At 37.4% G+C, this 19,411-nt stretch overlaps 1 protein-coding gene across 5 annotated transcripts in view; it reads right to left on the bottom strand.

Annotated features, from left to right (window-relative positions):
* Bicc1 (BicC family RNA binding protein 1) overlaps nt 1-19,411 on the bottom strand; it is a 262,071-nt gene that overhangs the window by 91,503 nt on the left and 151,157 nt on the right. The window lies entirely within an intron of this gene.

Below are 19,411 nucleotides of genomic sequence, written 5' to 3'. Positions count from 1 at the left end.
ACTATAGGCCAATCTCCTTAATGAACACTGATGCAAAAATCCTCAATAAAGTAATGGTAAACTGAATTCAACAACACATCAAAAATATTATTCACCACAACCAAGTAGGCTTCATCCCAGGAATGCAGGGGTGGTTCAACATACGAGAATCAATAAACGTAATAAACCACATTAACAGAAGCAAGGACAAAAACCACTTGATCATCTCAATAGATGCAGAAAAAGCCTTTGATAAGATCCAACACCATTTCATCATAAAACCTCTAAGAAAACTAGGAATAGAAGGAAAGTACCTCAACATTATAAAAGCGATATATGACAAACCTACAGCCAGCATTATACTTAACAGAGAAAAACTGAAACCATTTCCTCTAAAATCAGGAACGAGACAAGGATGCCCACTATCTCCACTCTTATTCAACATAATACTAGAATTCCTAGCCAGAGCAATTAGGCAAGAAGAGGGAATAAAAGGAATACAAATAGGTAAAGAAACTGTCAAAATATCCCATTTGCAGATGACATGATCCTATACCTTAAAGACCCAAACAACTCTACTCAAAAGCTCCTAGACACCATCAATAGCTATAGCAAGGTAGCAGGATATAAAATCAACATAGAAAAATCATTAGCATTTCTATACACTAACAATGAGCAAACTGAGAAAGAATATATGAAAACAATTCCATTTACAATAGCCTCAAAAAAAATCAAATATCTAGGTGGAACCTAACAAAGGATGTGAACGACCTCTACAAGGAAAACTATAAACTTCTGAAGAAAGAGATTGAGGAAGACTATAGAAAGTAGAGAGATCTCCCATGCTCATGGATTGGTAGAATCAACATAGTAAAAATGTCTATACTCCCAAAAGTGATCTACATGTTTAATGCAATTCTCATCAAAATTCCAATGACATCATTAAAGAGATTGAAAAATCTACTGTTAAATTTATGTGGAAACATAAGAGGCCACGAATAGCCAAGGCAATACTCAGTCAAAAGAACAATGCTGGAGACATCACGATACCGGACTTCAAACTAGCGAGGGGGTGGGGGTGGGGGTGAGGGAAGGGGGGAGGGATGACCCAAACATTGTATGCACATAGGAATAAAAAATAAATAAATAAAATTTTAAAAAAGAAAGACTTGTGCCAGAACTACTTGGGTACTCCCCAAGGATCTGCATTTAAATCCTATAGCCATCCTGCAGCCATCCTGTGAAGTAGGTATCATTATTCTTGTTTTTCAGATAAGGAAGCTGATCAAAGCGATTAAGTAAACCTAGCTAGACTCATCAGGCTGGGACTCAAATACAGATCTGCTGATTCTGCCAGTGCACGTTTCATAAACTGTATTATCAAAAATCTTGGCCAACTGTGTGACTTCTCTATATAGCAAATAACAAAGTCTTGCTCAAACTATTGAATTTGAAGAGGCAACTTTCTTTGACTATGGGAAATTAAATGAGCCATTCAAGATTTACATACCAATCTGCTAAACGAAGTTATCAAAAGTATTTTTATTTATAATCAAGGGAAAACCTCTAATTTTTTAAGAGATAGACAGGTTACACATGCATGCCCATAGACAAACACACACACACACACACACACACACACACACACACACACACACACACACACACCTCTATATGTATATAAAGAGTTTTTTTTAGTTTAATAAAACTGCAAGCTCAAGTTAGATCATTTCTAACTAATGAGTCTGCTCAGTTAAAACTTATATATAATAGCTCAAAAATAAATACAGGGAAGAAAAACCTGACATGTAAGAAATTCTTGGAGGGAAACTGGATCTGGAAAGAATGTATAAAGTATTAAACCAAAGTTTTGTAAATCTAGTTCTATTGTCTTGATTTGTTTAATCAAGTTAAGGTTCCTCATCCTTGTAGACTATGACAAGTAATTAGGATTTATATTTCCCTCCCACTATCCAGTTCACCTCTGTCTGGGATTAGATAATCATCAACAAAGCACTGCCATTAGTAAATCCTCTAAGTCCACAAGAATTCTGTATCATACGTCGACCTGGAATCTAGCTACTTTGGAAATACATATTTATTTTCATCCAGTCTTTCTTTAATAAGAACGAAGGTAATTTTAAGTTTCATTTTCTTGTTTATATTTTCTAAAAATGCATCAATAGATCACAGTAATATCCAATGGAAAGACAGTGTTTCTCAAATCTTAGAGAAATTTACTCCAGACGGACTAATATTTTCATATATGTGATAAAGCACCTCAGTTATTCAGTATTTGATTTTTCACAATAGGAAGTACAAGAAAGACAGTATCCTGTATTTGATGCGGCTATGATTAAATCAATTACCAAATTTAATCACAGACTTCTGCATATTGTCTATATTGTTTTTTTATGGAAGGGAACATTTGATTAATAAGATAACAGCAATAGTGCTGCCTCTGTTTTAATGTGTTAGTAGCTATGGGCTGGGTGTATATTATGCACCATGCATTACCAGCTGCAGTAGAATCTGCCACCACCAGGCTTCGTATCATACAGAATAAGGACAGTAAGTAAATAATTGGTCCTGTGATGCAAAGGAGGAGGAATTTAAGGTGCTGTGGATCTGCACAACAAGGAGTGGAAGAGACTGCTGAGAGGAGATCTGAAGGGTAAACAGAGTTACACTGTCAGCCTCCCCAGAGGATCCAGTGACTCAGGGGTATAAGAGCCTGGCCCCAACTTGAGACAGCTCTGGGGAGGACTCCTGCTCTACTGCTTCCCTTGGGACTGGGACTGCTTTCTTCTCATCTTTTTCTTTCCACAAGTGATGACCTCCAAGGTAGTCCCCTGACAAATACTTGTACATTTAACTTCCTCTCAGGTTCTGTTTTACCACCCTAAGATCTAAAATGAGTTGGGATGAGAAGCTAAAAAGTGGACAGAGCTCAGTTCATTCAGGGCCCTATCTGGAATTTAGTCTAAGTATTTAAAACAAAGGTGTGGCAAGATCACTAGTAACATCTTTATAGGTGAGCACCCCAAAAAGAAAGAAGAATTTCAAAAATGCAAATATCAGGAAAATAGTCAGCAACTAGGGAATCTCTCCCCAAGCACTGAAGTCTTGAGGCCTGGTGACCTGAACTCTGATACAATAGGCCTATACCTCAGTTTGTGTACTGGTAGTCATTCAACCCAGGCTATCATAAAGCTGTTGTTATACTCAAAGAAAAGACCTTAGGCTGGGGCCTCCAGAGGACTAGGACAGTGTTCATTTAAAAAATTCTTATACAGAACCACATGAACCTGAGGATAAAACATATCTTGTGTGTCAATAAAGCAATTTTTTTGTGAAAACGCTGTAACGAAAAGAAAAAAATACTTCCTTACTAAATAAAACTTTGTAACCTTAATATATCACATGCAATATAAAAGTCAGACCAGAGAAAATTTATTTAAAATGTCTCCCTGTTGTCATTATTTGATGTTTTTGTATATAATTCCTTTGGGGACTCTATTTCTTGGCTTACAAGTTATCTACAATATGCTAGCAAAAAAGGCTTATTTCTGCCAACAATAATTTATGCAATATGATTTGTACAAATCCATTTTAAATGATAGTCTTGCCTCTAGGCATATCTGGTCAAGAAGTAGTAACTTCTTAATTTATCTACATTTCTTCAATAATGCTATCTCTTTAAAAATCCAAACAAAACTCCGTAGCAAAGAATACAGAAAGAATGGGGGTGACCAGTTGGAATACTGGAATTCAGGTGAGAAAGGAAGGTGGTTGATGAGGATGTGGGAGAGGAAGGTGGGGTAAGGTGGGCTGAATGGAGTGACTATGCAGCCACTGGGGGTGCTGTTCACCATTCTATGTAGCTGGAAAGAGTAGTTCTGGGATTGAACTATCTCCAGCTGCAGCACCTTCAGCAACCATCCAGCTTTCAAGCTACGACCACACTTTCTCCCAGCAGTTCCCAGCCAATACCCAAGCACAGCGATGTATTAGGATATCATTGCCACCTAAAGTGGGATTCTTCTATCAGGACATCTTTTGCTCAAGCTCCTGTTGCTCCACCTGAGGCACAGGCAGATCTGCATTGTAGTTCAGGCTCTCCTGACCTCCTCATACTTCAATCATTCTCCTTCTTAACACATACCTGTCCTTCCACAGGTGTCAGATCTGAATTGTGGACTGAATTAGGCCATTTCTTGCTTCATTCCCAGGTATTCCCCCAATAGACATCGATGCTTAACAGGGAGAATCAACAATGAATGTGCCTGAGGAAGGTGGTAGGTCAAGGAGTGGGAGTCAAAGCTAACTCTTGGGGTTGTGACTTGATATGGGAATATGAAAGTAGAGAAAAATTTAGGGAGGAAATCTCAAATTCATTTTGGACAGGCTATGAGAAATACATAGTAATCCATCAGCCTCACAGTAAAGAACATAGCCTGAGAAACAGATTAGAGTTTTGTGAATTTCAATGCTATTCACTAATGACCTTGAATATATCACTTTACCTTGAAACCAACAGAGGCAGCTGATCTTGGCATATAGGCTTTGGATTCATACTTTGGAATATCAGAATCTTTTGTTGAAGAGTTTCCCAAAATTGTACAAGTTTGAGTCTCCAATCATGAATGGGTATAGCAATCCATGTCTGGCAGGATGTCTCTGGTCTATTTTTCCTATCTTGGTTAACACATTGATTGAGTATAAGAAACAGTAATTCCCTCTTTTAGATGGCTACAAATGCACAAGTAAGCATTTGACAACAAATATCCTAAAAGACACCATGTAATACTTTGGCTGTTATCCAAAGGCTTTAATAGCATGTGGCATGCTGCAATCAAAGGTGCCCTGCACTTGGGAGAGAGCAAATGTAGAGAGGTTATTTCCAGCAGCACAAGCTAGAAGAAGAAAAATAACCCCTGCCTCTGGCATCCCAATGTGCCAAGGAGTACCCTACTACAATCAGAAAGACAGACAAGAACAGTTAGCCTATCGTATCATAGGTAATGCAAGTTTAGAACACAGTGTTTTAGTAAGTTTTCTCTTCCTTATAAGAGAAAAATGCAATTCCCTTACAGTGAAGAGTGGATATACTATACTCTCATACTACATTTCACCATCTATCTTTGTCTGAAAGGCCACTGTGACTTATTTCCTGGAGGACAGGATACTGTATGGCAACTAATGAGGGAATGGAATTTGTTCTCTAAGATCTGCTTGACAGACAGTTACAGAAATTAAATCTGCTTGCAGATGTGGAAATATACACTGCCATATAGTACCCAATCTTCCCAAAATATTGATGTAATATTTAGACAAAACAATTTCTTGATGTGCCAAAAGGTCAAGCAATTCCTAAAGCCTGCAGACAACCTGGCAAATTCCATTGAAAGTTTTTCCTATGAAAAATGGATGGTTTACCTCTTCACTGAGAATTTTTAAATTCACTTTTTTCAGCTAATATAAAGTTACCACCAATTTCCTGAGAATCCACACACAATTTTGAAACCCCAAAATTATGATGACAAAGAAATATTTCCAATTTACGTCAGTGTCAAGCTGAATGAAGAAAAATGTTCAAGACTCCCCAAATCACAACCACTTCTCTTCTTCCAGTTCACATATACAGTAAGCAGAAGCAAAGTATTTATCAAGTCCATGTGGATGCTTGGAAATGTTAGTGAGTATGTTTAAAACAAAAATAAATTCAACTATGTCAGCATTTCAGGAATTTATAGCCAAAGACCACAGTTAAAACATGCCAAAAATCTCATTCTAACCAGAAATCATTTTTAAGCTTTCTCAGAATGGACATTTTTATCATCATGATCACAGACACTGAAGAGTTTAATTGGACACTGGCACCTGGGTGGAAACAGTGACCTAAAATCCCTGCCAAGTTGTCAAGTCTCAGAGAGGGGCGTCACGCCTCACAGTTGCTGATGATCAGAGGCAGGGTGGCAAATGAGTGATTAAATACAGCCCAAGTTTCGTGTTAAAATCTTCATTTTTGTTCTAATTCCTGTGCAGATTAGTGACAGCAATCACAGGCTTTCCCCACAGATGAAAGTGCAGATTACACTGTCTAAGGGCAGGGATCAATACAAGTCCCCTAAAAGGTGGCTACTACTCGTGTTCCCATTTTACAGATGAGTAATCTGAGTGCTGACAGTGAGGTGTAATAACCTGCCTGTGGTTTCACAGCCAGTAAGTGGCTGACCAGGGAGGAAAGCACATGCAGCTCTGGATTAAGATACCATGCTTCTTACCACTACCCTCTACCAGAGCACAAATTCCGCCGTGCAGAAAGATAAGTACCTCTGTGATTACCAAGGCCAGCCAGGCATACATTCATGATGCCAGACTGGCTGATACAGCATCACCTGCAGAGCCTGTGGTTCAGTGGGTTTAGGGGAATGTTAGAAGGTGGGTAAGCAGGTCACCAAGAGAGCACCTCCAGGGACTCCATCAGCAGCAAACCACAGGAAAAGGCTCAACTAGACTGGCATCTGTGATGGAGAATGTCTAGGGAGTTTCGACTTCCATATGAAAATTAGTTCCCACCAATGCCAACTCTGAACACAAATTTCCATCCAAGTTTATTGTTCCTGGGATCGTTCCTCTAATTTTATGCTAGTAAGTTCTTTGAATAGTAATTTAAGTATACCCAAGTAAGGAGACAGGAACTAGCACGAGAGGAATAATTATTTTATATACTAGAATCACAAGGAATTGCTCTAGTAGCAAAAGGAAGTGTTAAGCTCAAGTACTGATACATCAATTCATCAACAGGCATGTGATCATGGATGCTCCCTTTCACCCACATATACACACAACTTTTTGAACACTTATGATACCAAGTTCTGGTAACTATTTCACAAAGTCCTATTCTTAGACATTAACAAAGGTTAAAAGAATCACAAGTGCTCAGAAGTTATGTTTACTTTAACAATATCATGATTGTTTATCAAATCTCCCTACATATTAATATGGCTAAATATGAGTTGAGTAGGAAACCATTAACTAATGTTATTCAGCTTTGCTACTTGATAACTACAAATTTACTTATTAAAACTATTTTCAATGCAAAAAGATATCCATTTTAAATAGAACTTTGCTATTTATAATTCTGAAGTATGAAATTATTTTTAACTTATATAGCTAAAAACTTTAAACACTTATGCATTAAGCTTTCTCAAAGAGAATTAAATGTATAACATAGAACAAAAAATGAGATTAAGTATATATTATTTTGCTGCTATCCCATAGAAAATTCCACTTTCTCTCAGCAAAATTCAATTGAGTATTGTAAAGAAAAGAGCAACACTAAATTCCATCATCTCTAAGATGAAGCCATAGAGCTCTATGAGGTTAGCATGTGATCTTAATTTTTTTAATCAATTGCTTACATTTCTCAAGCAACTTTTTCAGGTTTCTTCTATTTCCTACCCTTCCCTCCCCCCACACACTCCTTGTCCCCCTGGATTCAAAAAGTCTGTAAACATCTTAGAAGAAAAAGTTTTATTTTATATAATAACCATCTGAGGTCTGATTTTTCCCTGGGAAAAATTTGTTCCTTTCTGCATAGATTAAAGGATATTTCCTGTGATTGAGTTATTCAACCTTAAGAAGCAATTGCTAAAAATTTTATGGTAATACATATATACATTTTCAAATGACCATACCAGTAAGTCACTCCAAAAGAAAATGCAACTAGTTAATTTCAGTATGTTAGAGACATAAGATGGATGGGGGCTGGACATCTGCTTCATATTTGTGCATATGACATGTAATAGAAACATCATCTGCTGAAATCAGAAAGATTTAATGATTATTGTGTCCCAAAATACACAGGTGTTACTAGAGAATACAACCTCAAGGCCACGGTTGTATTCTAGAAGTTCCAGCACTGGGAAGAGGTACACTGTCAGTCAAATGAAGCCAGGGCCTTGTCAGGTTGTGTGAACTTAGGAAGTTCTTTAACTTCTATGAGCCTCTGTTTCTACACTGAGATGAGATGGTCATTCGATGGACTGTTACTCAGGAGAATGAGAAGAATCAGGAAACACATAGTCTAATGCCTGACCAGATAGATACTCAATAAATTACAGTAGTTACTACTACTGTTACTAAAACAGGCTAAAAGATTAAATCCACCATGAATAGTCTTACCTGGATGAAAACAGACACACGTTATTTTTTTTACTCTTATTTTTAATTCTTCCATTCGAGACTGCAAAGACTTAATTTTAATGGGAAGAACAGAGTTGGTCAAATCAACTCTAATTTTCAGTCAAATTAAATTGTATTATGCAAGGAATAGATTCTAATCCCTTTATAAGAAAGATAACAAAGAAAAATGTTAAATCACCAAGTAAAAATGACATTAACAGTAAACATTCAAGTTGGTTTTGGCATTCCCCAATTATAAAGGGTCTGTTTATGCACTGAGTATGCAACCACTCCCCAGTGATTAGGAAACGTCAATCAGAACAATAAGGCAAGTTTACAGGAACTTGCTCCATCCTTTAAAAACTTTTCTTTTTCTTTTTGGTGGCACTGGGGGTTGAACTTGGGGCCTCATGCGCTTGGCAGGCACTCTACCACTTGAGCCATGACCCCTGTCTTGTTTTGAATTTTTAGTTATTTCTAGAACATGGTCTACATTTTTACCTGGGTCAGCCCAAACTGCAACAACCCTATTTGTTTCTTGTTGTAGCTGTGGTGACAGGTGCACACCACTATACCGAGCCCTTGCATGAAATGGGGTCTCACAAACATTTCCTCCATGCTGGCCTCAACGTGGGTCTGATCTCAATCTACTAAGTAGCCAGGATTATAGGTTTGTGCCACTGTATTCACCAAAAAATATTTTTTCTGCCTTTTCCCTGAAAACATGCTTCTGGGAAACCAAGAGTGTAAAGTCTGTGTCCCTCAGATAGTGCCATATTTATGGTATTAAGACTAGAAATCCAAGTTGTTAGTAAGTGTGAATCGGTCAGGAAGGTATCTACCCTAGGCAAAATGAGGATCAACAGGTTTATAGTCTGAAAAACTCAAGAAGGCTAGAGAATCATATAGATTTACACAGGCAAAATAAGCAAATCCATTAAAAAAAAAACATGCAACCTAATTCCAAAAATAGCTATTTCTGCCTGGCAGTGGTAAAATACACTTACACACGGCTCCCTCTCCTCTCTTAAAGGCTGATAGGTGAAGAACACAGTAATTTCATAAACTAGCACAAGGAGTATGTGATCCATACTTTAAAGAAGCTTGAACAGGGACTAGGGTTAAGATGGAGGTAGACAAACAATATGATGTTGTAAAATACTTTCTGGATTACACTTGAGAAGAACCTAGAGTAAACACTATAGTGGGAGAATACTGGTCTGCAAGCCAATCTACAGATCCAGGAAGTCACCAACAGAACCTACCACTGCAACAACCAGTTCAATTTCAGGGATTTTTAGAGGGATAGGTAGGGCTGAGAACAAATTGCTACTGGAGCACAGTCTATATCCAGAAATAGAGACAGCTGGGTAGATGGACATCCTTGTGACTCCAAGGAATTTTGCACATCGCTCTGGGATGGCAGAGCTCATAACTTTCATGTTTTGGAGTTGAAAAGTGACCTAGATGTTCACTGGAGTGGGGAAGGGAGAGCATCCCAAGAGATGTGCTTGGTCGATTTTAATTCATACTTAAGTATTTGTGTATTTACAAAATCACATGCACACAAAACACAGTTCTTGTAGCTTTTTCACAGAATGTCCATGAGAATAATAATTTCATTTTTCCCCTTTGTAAAGAGCCATGAGATTACATGGCTACAGATTATGTAACTAGGAAGTTATGAAGTTCCTACATTATGTAACATTTAAGAATCATGGATGCATTTACTTTCTTTCAACCTATGATGTAATTCTCACTGGAAAACATGCATAAGTTATGAGGTGTTTGCACATGTAACATTTCAAAACTGGCTAGCAAAAGCCCTGATGGGCTGTTACATAAGGCATCCTTCCATATATGAAACTCAATTACTAAAGGGAAGTTTGCCAGGCTGCTCCAAGTCTTCAAAATCACATAGAATGTCATAAACTAGAGTCATTGACACTAACTATTTCCATCTTACTGAGTTTTAAGTTAATGAGTTTCACTTTGCTTGTTTAAAGAAGTCAATTTAATTCTGTTAAACACTCCTTAACAATGCTGAAAATCACTCAATTGTGAGACTAATGATACATTAGCCCAAACCCAGCCATAAACTGGACCTCATCACACTCCAAACCACTCTGCCTCTTAGACTTCTTAGAAATTGTCATTTCCTTCTACGGATACAACTTCCTACCAACATAACTCTTGAATACTCTCAACCATTCAGATTCTCTTCCTTATTATGACTCCCAGCCTCTCCCAGCTTCAGTTCTCCATGCACCATCACAGCCCCCAACTGGACCATTTCACCTTCTCATCAACACCCTAAAATCCATCCTTAGACTTTCTGACATACCCATCTAACCACTCTTCACCAGAGGTCTCTTATTCACTCTACTCTGAGTGATCAAAGAATAAGAAAAGTACACATAACTGTCCTGTGAAACTCAGCCACAAATTCATACCAGCAGCCTCAGCTGGACACTCAGTGCAGCTCGGCAAGTTTTTATTTACCTCTACTGCATTTTCCACAAGCAGCTGTTCTAAACCACCTACAGTTTCATCAAATCTCCAAACCATCCCCTTTTCTCCTCTACTCTATCTCCATTTAGAATGAGAAAACAGGAGGGAATTTATACTGAATCTTCTTCCTTTATTTCAAATCTAATATAATCTTTACTTTTCTCTCCTCCTCTCAGGAAAATATGTTCAAACTTATTTTAATAAACATTGACTGAGGAACTAAATATTTTCATGGACACATACCAGGCAGAATCAAAAGCCTTAGTCACTGGGACTATGAACATACCTAGTGGAATCTAATGAAGACTATAAACTGAAATAAGTTAATTCACTAAAATGAGCAAAGTGTCAGTGGAAGAACTCACAGAATGAGATGAATAGCCCAAAGTGTAAATCCCTGCTCCAACACCTGTTATCTTAAATCTACCCCTGCAATTTCCTCTAGCATCAGTTCTTGTTACTTTATCCACCTAGAAGCTTATTACTCAAGTGACCTTTGTTCTTACAGCAAAAGGAAAAACAAAATAATAAAATAAAAATAAACTCATTCACTTCAACTCACTGTTATGGCAAGCAATTACCCCATCTATTCCTGTTTTTTTCCCCCACACATAGGTACCCATCAATATCAGTTGATCATTGTTTTCTAGATCTGGTTACTTTATGAAACTGCTCTCTTGAAGATTACTAATGTTGTCATGCCTTAATTTTACTTTACTTTATATGATATTTTCTATAGTGGAGGTGAATATTTTCTGATAAAAAAAGATGTTCCTTTACTTCAAATCTAATATAATCTTTACTTTTCTCTCCTGCTCTTAGGAAAATATGTTCAAACCAGATATACTTATTACTTAATTCATGTCTCTCCTGCTCTTAGGAAAATATGTTCAAACCAGATATACTTATTACTTAATTCATGTGATTGATGAGAACATTGTAAAGTGATAATACATATGAGCGCTCCAGTATTTATCCAATGGTAAACAAACAATATGTGTTTTAAACTTATTTCAATTGAATTAAGAATTTCTAACAGATAGCCTTTAGGAGAAAACTATGAGAACAACAACAACAAAGGCCCTTTATACAAAATAAAGTCCAATACATCGCCCAGAGCTAAGGAAAGTCAGGGCTTCATTTCCTAAGACAGCATAATGGACAGGACCACCCAATGCAGGCATCCTTCCAGCTGTGCATCATTCCAAGTGCTGAGGAACTCAGGTAGGATTGCTCATGGAAACCGGATGGATTCACTGCTTCCTTTGGTTATGAGCAATTTTCTTGCCATTTGTCTATAAAACCGCATTAAGTGCTAAGTTTTCAAAGATCTGGATGCTAATGTGATCATGAGGAAAAACAGCAAAAGAATGAAATTCTAATGCTTATTACCATCAAGTAAATATTTCAGAATCCCCACGGAGCACACTTAACAACTATATTGTTAGTAACGGAAATATTTTTCCTGACTTGGCTCAAGTCACTAACCATGACTTTCAGGAGAGTAGAAGTCGACAGCAATGATCTTGTGGCTGGGTCTTTTCCCCTGTGATGGATCACCAGTGCTTCCTAACCTGGCAAGAACCACATCATATCTGCCAATGGCCTGGGAATCCTAAGCCACCTGGATGAAACCCAGGTGAAGGAGCTCAGAGCTACTGACCTGCTCACATACTGAAATTCTTTTCTTCCTGACCCTCTAAAATCATGGGTTTTTAGACCCTTTTTTTTTCTTTTTTGCCTTTTCCCATAGCATATATTTTTCTTTTGGTTGACAACAATTTAATGTGCCAAGAAACTGCTTCAAGCGCCTATGTACCACTTGGGATTATTTCAATACTTTTGCAGATGGCTTGGAGCTTTTCTTTTCTTTTTTTTTTTTTCCCTTACAAAACAAGCCATGAACTCTGAATCATTTTGCAGTATTTCTGAGCTGATATATAAAATACACTTGAGGTAACTGCAGTCATTTTTTCACTAGACAACAGAGCTATTAATTAACTTGGGAAAGGATCCCAAGTTCATTTTTTCATGGCCCAGTGATTATCCCAGTTATGCAGAACACCAATCTTAGTTTGGATTAGTTTGCTTCACTTGGAATAGTTCATTCAGAAGATGATCCCCCCTGGGCGGCCTGAGGGGGTATGGCTCAAGTGGTAGAGCACCTGCCTAGGAGTTCAATCCTCAGTCCAGAGGGCATAATTCAGGCAATGAGGAAAGTATGACACCATCAAAGGATAGCCAATGAGGGAAGTGGTATGGAGCAGTCACTGCTGGGCTCAATTCCCTGGATCATTCTAAGACTTGACTCAGAACTGTCCCACAAAGGAGAGGGGAAATGAAGCACTGGGTGAAGGATGCCCAGGGATAGTTCAATCACTGTTACCATCAAGGGAGATTCTAGGTTGTCATGCATCAGAGGAGGAGGTTCCCACACACAAAAAGTGCTCAGGTAGATCTACAAACACCCAGCACTTGAGATGGGAAGCTGTCAGTGCACATGGGAAATATCTACCCCAGGGGAACTCAAAGGTTGCCCAAGGGCAAATCAACAGCATCTACTGTAGCAGCCAAACACCCAATTCTTAGATTTTATCAAGTTACTGTGATCTTATTCATCCTTCAAAAGATTTCTCTGATCCTTTATATGACATACTATACTCATATCCCAGTCTCTGGCCCCTTCCTGTCAATCACCTCCCGTGACTTTCTCTAGTCCCAGGCTTTCCACTGTCCACAGCATGGATGAGGGTCTCAGAAGGTAACTGTCTCTCACTGCTCTGCCCTATGTGTTCAACATTATCAGTCACCAACTCTTTCAGTATTTTCCCTTTACCAGTCTCCTCTTCCTGAAACACAATGATCCTGCCCAGATTTAAGCTTTTCCCATACAGAATTCCCACCCCTTCCTTTATTCAAATTCTTCCCACCCTTTGGAGACACACACCAGAATCTATGAAAATCTAAAAATATTTTCCTGGGCTGCAGTGTCTACTCCTTTCTTTCTTCTCTGAGATACTCTAGGCTTGGTGGCAAACTATGTCATTTTTAAAGACTTTTTTTTTTAAGTGAATAGGGCAGATATCCCCAGCCAAACTCTAAATATCTAAAGGCAGAAACTTAAGATCAATGCTTCTCTCTTAAGTTCTTCCAACATTTACCATAGCACCCACTAACTGAAGACCACCAGGGACACGCATGTAGAAAATAACTTGAGCTTGCTTTATCTCAATGTAGCAAAGAAAGTACACCAACAAAAGTGGAATGCATTAAGAAGAAACCTACAAGTGCTTAATGTCCAACTTGAGTTTGTTTTGAGAGAGTACAAGGAGGGTTTAAGAAAGTAAGGTCAAGTTTGGGCAGGGAGCTATATGGAGGTAGGGGAATTTCATTGATTATCATGGCAAATTAATGTAGAATGGAGAGATTACAGCTTAGTTGAAGTCATGATAGCTAAAGAAGCGGTAATCACCATCTCAGTCACAAGACAGAGCTATTTAATTACTTTTGCAATTGGAGAATGTCACAAATGTCACTTTCTCAATATTGTTTCAGATAAACTCAAGAAACAGTGTTGTCTGATTATTTACATTCTGCAAGAGATATTTATATTCAGTTGGGAACACTGTAATCCAGCTGTCAGCTGCTGGGTTCAGTTCTTACTTTTTCCAAAGTCATTCAAAGGATACTAGAATAACTAAAACTATTGTTGAATTCATTTTAAATTATCCTAAACCTAATGATAATATAAACTTTAAGTTATAATTTATCACTACAACTATCTCATAGTCACCATATACATGGAAGGGAATAAGGCAGGTTAGTCCTCAACTCCATGTCCAGAAAGAGAGGCAAATGTCTAAGCTAATGTAAGTATGAATTCATACTTATAACAAAATGTAAGCACATATAAGGAACTGAATTCATGCAGGGAATTACAGGATGCTAACATCCATCTGGAGGACTGGATAGAGTATTCCAGGAAGGCAGACCACCTGAAATGAATGGAAGGATGACTCAGAGCTGACTGGTTGGAGAAAGGAGGGTGGAGAAGGTGCTTCTGCAGTGAACACAGGATAGGTAAAGATGTGAACTGGCAACAATTCAATGTTGCTGAAACACACTGTATTCAAAGCACTCAAAAATATTTTTCAATGAAATTTAATGAATTTCAAAATTCTAAATTACATAGATACTATATCTTGTAGGTAGTCAAGCACACTTCCAAGCTAAGTAAAGTAAATCAGGACTTCCCAGTGTTATGTCGTATTTGAGAAAAAGGAGGAACTACACAAAGAAGGCAAGGGGGCACCTCTGAAGTCGCACAGCATAGAAAGTGGTTTCTGTCCTGTTAAGAAAACGAAGAGTGATGAAGACCAAGCAAGTTACATTGAAAACTAACTTCTTTTATTCATGGATGCCCTCTAGAAATGGGGACTTAGTAGAAATGGACTGCAGGTCAATTCAGCATATTTAAGTTACATATCCTTCCCCAGAACATAAGATTGGAAAATGTCAGAAACTTCCTCACTAAAATAGGGAACCAAAGCCCAGTACACAGAAATAAAGCCAAACAATTTATTGGGTCTCCTTTCTGTTATGCCAAGAAAATTTTGGAATTTGATGACTCTTATACAATATTGTAACTACTTCTCATGCCTTCACACACACACACCACACAAATACTTTTCATGCTATTAGAATTGAAGACCTAATCTTCAGATAATTTATGCTGGAATTCCAATGTCCTAAAGGTTAATGCATAATTTTTTACAGTCCTTTAAAAATGAATACATTGTTACTATTTAAGGTCAATTCATTTATTTCTAGTTTGAAATAGAAGTCCATAAATTACTTGTAAAAATACTAACGATAAGAAACAAGTACTATGGGTAACACAGTTAGAAAGAAGCTAGGTAAACTTAGTCTTTTGAGTAGGAAAAAACAACTGAAATAGTTATTTCATTAGAAAAAAAGATGAACAACCCACTGTAATAGTGAAAGGATATGAGTAATCCAACAAAAGGTGGGACAAATGATTCACAGAAGAATTTAAATACATGTTACAGAAACAGATGAAAAATGCTCAACTGTTCTATTCATTAAGGAGGAACCTATGACAACAGATTAGTTTTCACTATTTAAATTAGCCAGGGAGGGGGGAGAGAGAGGGGGCGGAGTGGGTGGTAAGGGAGGGGGTGGGGGCAGGGGGGAGAAATGACCCAAGCCTTGTATGCACATATGAATAATAAAAGAAAAAAAAATAATAAAATAAAATATAAATAAATAAATAAATTAGCCAGGGACAGGAAAGCACAGTGTTGGCAAAGAGCGGAAGGAAGTTATTTCTCCTTCCAGAATCCGGTACCTGCATGATGGGTGTTCAATAGTCATTTGGAAAGACAAGGTAAGAATCCTAAAAAATATTAAAATTGTTCATATCCTATAGCCTAAGAATTCTACTTGCAAAAATCTATTCAACATAAAAACATACACAAGTAGACAAATATGAAATTCATTATAGAAAAAAGAGAAGTAAACCCAATGTCTATCAAGACAAATTTGCTAAATTATACTATTATATATCCAAACCCCTCATTCATACAATGACATTTTAAAGAGTTGCAAAAATAATTTATGACTTATTTGGAAGAATTCCTCTCATAATGTGTGCAGAATGAGCCCATTTTCATAAGGAAATGAAAATATGTAACTATTTGTATAGATCAAGTACCCAAACACACATATGCTGCATTCCCATTTTATTTTTATTTCAGGCATGACTTGTTTTGCTTTAAGAGTAATTTCTGGCAACAAGATATAAAGGAAATGCAACTCCTCATTCCTGGAACCTCTCTTGTATCTTTCGATAAAAATGTCTCTTATTACGAAGGTTTGTATAAAAATGCAATAGTAAGTCACAAGTTATGCTTTAATGACCCAACAGGGGCACTGGAAGAAATGAAGACGCCACTGTGATTTATTTCTTTAACTAGTAAGAAATACCACATGTTAGCTCAGTAATGTTTGCAACTGCAAAAAGCCTTCGTAAGAGTAATCAATTTGCTACTGACAAGCCTAATGAATGTCACTAACTTCTGTCCTGCAATGTCATGATTGACAGAGCGGAAGAAAATGAAGGAAAGGCCATACATGGTTTAGGAAAACACCAAAATTTGGTGCCCCTTGCCAGGCCAAAATAGACACTGATGGCACCACTGTGGTGCTCAAATATGATCAAAAACCTTAGGAACTGTCAGGGTTATCACAACAACATATTCTGGCAAAGAAGAATGGAAGACTCAGGCAGCAAGAACCAGAGGAGTAGCAAGTCTTGACCCAGCCCTGGCATAAGCTAAACCATTAATGAAACACTCATGGAGAATCAGCAAGCAGGCGAAGTTGCACAACTATATAATTTGAAGTTGATTGCAAACTGGCTTTTAAAATGTGTAGACCTATTTGCAACCATGTTTTATTTCTTTTACTGGAATTCTGTCAGTTCACCTATCTTATTAGATTAATTATGCTGTTAAACAAGGTACCAGGCTGCATAAAATATTCAGTTCCACACAGACAGTTGGCTCCTGATATTAAGCTCCTTTCTCTCATTTAGCACTACTCAACCTTGTACTTTAGACATTTAGTGCCAGATAATTCTTTTTTTTTGGGGGGGGGGGCCTCTGAAATTTTAATTATTTATTTATTTTGGTGGAGATTAGTTATTCTTTTTTTTATCATTTTTACATTTATTTGCATGTGTATACCTTGTTTGGGACACCACCACCACACACTCCACAGCCTTCCAGACAGAACCTATTCTACCCTCTTGTTCTCTGATTTTGTTGAAGAGAAGACATAAGCAATAATAAGAAAGACAGGGCATTTTTTATAGCTTGAGGTAAAGATGGCTATACAGAGAGATTCCTAGCATTGCTTCCTTGCACACATGTATTACAACCCACATTGGTTTGTCTGACCTCTTCACTACTTCTTGGTCCTCTACAGTGAGCACATCAACCACATTCAAGTTTTAGGTTTCCTTTCCTTTCCCTATTCCTCCCCTGCACATTCTCCCCCCAGTGTGTGACCCATGTCCAATAATATTACTGCATTTGTTTTAGGTCTATAATCTACATATGAGGAAGAACATATGATTTTTGGCCCTCTGAGCCTAGCTAACTTCGCTTAAAATGATGTTCTCTGGGTCTATCAATTTTCTTGCAAATGACAAAATTTCTAGTGCCAGATAATTCTTTGCTGTGGGGACTGTCTCATGTAAGGCAGGACATTTAATATCATCTCTGGACTATACCACCATACGCCAGTAGGGCCCCCCAACTGTGATAACCAAAACTATTCCATGGGGTATAAAATCACCCCAGGTTGAGAGCCCCTACTCTAGATAAAAGAACATAAATCTCAGGAAAATTATTAATGGGTTCCAAAAAATGAAGAAAATGAATGAAAAAATACCATGAAAGGCTCAAAAATGATAAAAAATAAACCTAAATTAAAAATTTTAAAGACAGATATTTGGCAAGGTTCTACAACCTGAATAAGCATTACTCAGAATTCCTTTTCTCCTTGAGTAAGACTTAAGAAATGTGTTTTAAGTCAGGGTTTCCTCTAATGAGTATGTTGGTGAATTTTCATCATTAGCACCTATGTGCAGGTTTATGGAATGAAGGAAAATACCTCAAACTATGAAATCAAGGCTTACACCTAACTCCATCACTCCATGACCTTGAACAAGTTATATCTCCTCTCAGCATCAGTTATGACTCTACATATAGTGGTGATGATATTATAAGAATTATAATAAAGAAAAAAACAAGAAGTCCTTTAATTGGAGTACTGCTTAATGCTAAAACAGAACTGAGCTACCAAGCCATGAAAACTACTAGAGAGGCAGAAGGGGAAAGAAAAAGCAGGAGAGAAGAGGAGGATGAGAGTAATAGAGGGATAAGTGTGATCGAAGTACATTATATGTATGAATACAAGTGACATGATGAAATCCCTTACCCTAAAGAACTCAACATATACTAATAAAATTAAATTTAAAAAATACATGCAGGAACTGTAAATGCTTATTACTAAATAAAACAGAAAAATTAAAAAATCTAGCGAAATTTTTACTTAGTAAAATGCATTCAATGTTTCCCCATGTCTTTTCAAAGCTTCATAGTTCTTTTTTTTTTTTTTCAGTACTAGGGTTTGAACTCAGGACTACACCTTGTGCCATTCCACCAGCCCTTTTTTTTTGTGAAGGGTTTTTTTGAGATACGGTCTCTCGAACTATTTGCCTGAGCTGGCTTTGAACTATGATCCTCCTCATCTCTACCTCCTGAGCAGCTAGGATTACAGGCATGAGCCACCAGCACCCAGCGATAGCTCATTTCTTTTTGCATTAAACAATATTCCATTGTAGGATGTACCACATTTATCTATTCATCTACTGAAGGACACCATGGTTTCCAACTTTTAGTAATTTTAAGATGATATAAACATCTATGTACAAAACTCATTTGGATAATACCAAGAAATGTGATTGCTGGATCACCTAGAAAAAAATATGTGTAATTTTGTACAAAACTGCCCAATGTCTTCCCAAGTGGCAATACCATTTTGTAGTCTCATCAAAAATGAGTCAGACTTCCTGTTACTGCCCATCCTTACTAGCATTTGGTATTGACACAATTCTTAGACTTCAGCCTTTGTAATACGTATA

The sequence above is a fragment of the Castor canadensis genome, chromosome 7 (genome assembly GCF_047511655.1).
Source record: "Castor canadensis chromosome 7, mCasCan1.hap1v2, whole genome shotgun sequence".
NCBI lineage: Eukaryota > Metazoa > Chordata > Mammalia > Rodentia > Castoridae > Castor > Castor canadensis.
The sequence above is the reverse complement of the archived record's forward strand: the minus strand, read 5'-3'. Positions and strand labels throughout refer to the sequence as shown.